Source organism: Fragaria vesca, linkage group LG1, assembly GCF_000184155.1.
Source record: "Fragaria vesca subsp. vesca linkage group LG1, FraVesHawaii_1.0, whole genome shotgun sequence".
Taxonomy (NCBI): domain Eukaryota; kingdom Viridiplantae; phylum Streptophyta; class Magnoliopsida; order Rosales; family Rosaceae; genus Fragaria; species Fragaria vesca.
In genome coordinates, this window is record NC_020491.1 from 13,990,055 (window position 1) to 13,993,028 (window position 2,974).

A 2,974-nucleotide genomic window follows, 5' to 3' on the forward strand; every position below is an offset into this window, starting at 1 on the left:
ATCAATTTATGGTTACATCCGGCGGGTTTGGCCGGAAATTTATGCCTTTTTGTTTTTCTTTTTAATAAAATTTTAAATCGGGGGTTCGTTCTTTCTTTTGATCTTCAGAATCCTATTTTTCTCTTCGTTTCTGGTTTGAAACAATTGGGCCTCCGCTGTGTGAGTGAGAGGCCCAATTTTTTGGATCTGTAATGGTGGGCCAGGTTTACTGGGTTCATGTTTTTCTTTTCTCCTACCATGGTGTTACTGGTTTTTCATCTCTAGGCCCAGTTGTATTTTCACCTTTTTCACCTCTGCTATGGCTAGGGTTTCCCATTTAAGTAGCATTTCCTTAACTGAGCCTCCGGGTCCTGGAGAAGGAGAAAATTGAAGGGTTTAAGGAAGCTTAAGGTTAGTAAACCTTAATGTTTTTATGGCTACAAAACACATAATCTTGCTGAACTGTTGGTCCATTTGAATTGAACCTCCTGTAATGCAGGTGAGAATGTTTTCTCTCGTGATTCCACCTCCTCAGATTCCAGTACCTTTGAAGGTTGCTCTGGAGCTTGCACCTCAGGCTGAAAGTTCTGGCAGCCATGGAGGCGGCGGAAATAGGAGAACTGGCATTGGAGCCCCACCCCCACCCCCACCCCCACCCCCACCCATGTTCGGGTTTCCTTTTCACAAGCGGTTCTTGGTCCGTGGTGGTAAAAATCTACAATCAGTAGATTTCTGATTCCTGTTCGTTTTTTTTTATTATTAAAAATGCAGTTTAATTAAAATCTTATTTTGTTTTTCAGCAAGAACAACCTAGTATGGTTTCGTTCCCTCGAATAACGCCAAAAATTTCCCTGAAGATGGAAGGCAAGAAGGCCATCACACCGGTTCCTCAGAAGAGGTTTTTTCATGACCTTTGAGCACATTGAACTGAATTTCACATTTTTGTATGGTGCTCTTGAACTGAATTTTGGAGCACATTGAAATGCTTTTGGAGCACATTGAAATGCTTTTCACATTTTTGTATGGAGCTCTTGAACTGAATTTTGAGCATATTGAACTGCTTTTCACATTTTCGCATGGAACTCTGATATGAATGAAGCTGCTCTTCTCTTTCTAATTGCTGAAAATCAAGTAGTCTATGCTTTTTGCTTTGGTTGAAACTCTCTATCCTGCTCTACAAGTTGTCTCTCTTCGCTCGACAAGTCTCTCTCTTTGCTCTTTGCTCTTTGCTCTCTTGTAACAACTTCTCTAGGGAATCTCAGAAATCCTCCGGTGCTTGTGTGAAGATCAGAGGTAGTAAACTAAACTCACACACCAACACAAACAAGAACATAAATTAGCACAAGAGTTTGTAACATGCATTTAGCATAGCATAATATGATAATCCAAAATGGGTACCAGAAAACCCAAAAGGTAAAGAACAGAAAGATTTACTGGATCCATGTCGGAATCTTGGTTGTATTTTCACTATTTTGGCTCGTGGTTTCTGGTACTACAATTGTCAGCACTGTATGTATTAGGTGCTTAAAGCATGCAAGTTATTTGATTGTGATTGTATTAGGTGCTTAAAGCATGGAAGGGTGCTTGATTGTGATTTGGTTTGGTGTAGACATACCAAAGTTGTTCAATCACAGGATGTGTGCCTTGTTAGAACTATGTACAATATAGTTAAGTAGTAGCCTATTCACAGATTGTTGTTGGTTGGGATTATTTATATGTCAGTGAAGGTGAAACAACTTAGGATCAGATTATTTGTTGGCTGAAATGTATCTTTGCACCATTTCAGCTTTTCCTTGTTTATTTGTGAACTGTGAGTATGTTCTAGTTTTTGTTTTTTTGTTTTTTTTCATCTTAGATATGCTTTATTTTGTTAATGAATTTGCTGTTAGTAACTTTAAGATTGGGTGATGAACTGATGATGCTATGGAATTAGACTCGTCTATAGCAGTTTGATGATCCTCTAATTTGTTTTGCTCCTAGCGGACTTGTCTATAGCAGAGTTTGATGATCCTCTAATTTGTTTCACTCCTAGCACAGTTTGGTGATGCAATGGAATTAGACTAATTCGCTGAAATGTATCTTGCACCACTGCCAATTCATCTTTTTCCTTCTGTTCTAGCTGGTTTCTTCTTCTTCTTTTTTCATCTCAAGTATGCTTTATTTTGTTGAGGAACTTGCTGTTAGTAACTTTAAGATGGAGTGATGAACTGATACGCCGTGGAATTAGACTTGTCTGTAACAGATTGATGATCCTTAAATTTGTTTTCCTCCGGAATCTCATTGAAAGAAAGAAACTGATTGAGGCTGCTAGATTTATATGCACCTTCAAGCTAAATGACAAGTTTCCCCCAGTACCACTCTTGATACAAATTGTGGAGGATGCAAAAAGTGTTGCAGTGAAATGCTCGGTGAAGTGAGTAAGAGTCCCAAAATTTTTGGATCGGATAAGAGTGATCAAGATTCGTCAAAGCATCAACCATAAAATTGATACGTGACAAGAGAATAATATAGTCGTGAGATTTTAAGATTCGTCAAGCATTAAGCGTAAAATTGGCTTCTCTAAACACATAGAAATTGAAAAAGTTCTTTTTTATTGATGAAATGATCTTCGTCCTGGTGTGGTTTATATCATATATGATCTTCGTCAACCGTAATAGAGCACCAAAAGCACCATTAACGATTTAACATGACCACTATTGAGTTTTAGAATCACCTTCAGAAACTAGATCTTTGAGGACTTTTTCTCTAGCTTGGAGTAAACTGTGCTAGCTTGGGGTTGATTCTTTTGTTTTGGATTGAGAATGAACTAAAAGTCAATACTTGCCAGAGAAGGAAAAATCTAAAGCCAACAACCTAGTAATATAGTATATAGAGATGAGCTTAATCAGCGTAGACTAACCTGGAATTTATCTATTACTAAAGCTTGGTCGACTGTTCATATCATAGGCATATGAACAGTGTATTTTTTTTTTTTTTTTTTTTTTTNTTTTNTTTT

General features: G+C 37.6%; 1 non-coding gene across 1 annotated transcript; it reads left to right on the forward strand.

Moving 5' to 3' along the window:
- The first annotated feature begins 2 nt into the window (after nt 1-2).
- On the forward strand, nt 3-653 carry LOC101304034. Its single transcript, XR_183739.1, has 2 exons — nt 3-390; nt 479-653. It is a non-coding gene; the product is annotated as an uncharacterized LOC101304034 (transcript).
- Nucleotides 654-2,974: the final 2,321 nt, after the last annotated feature.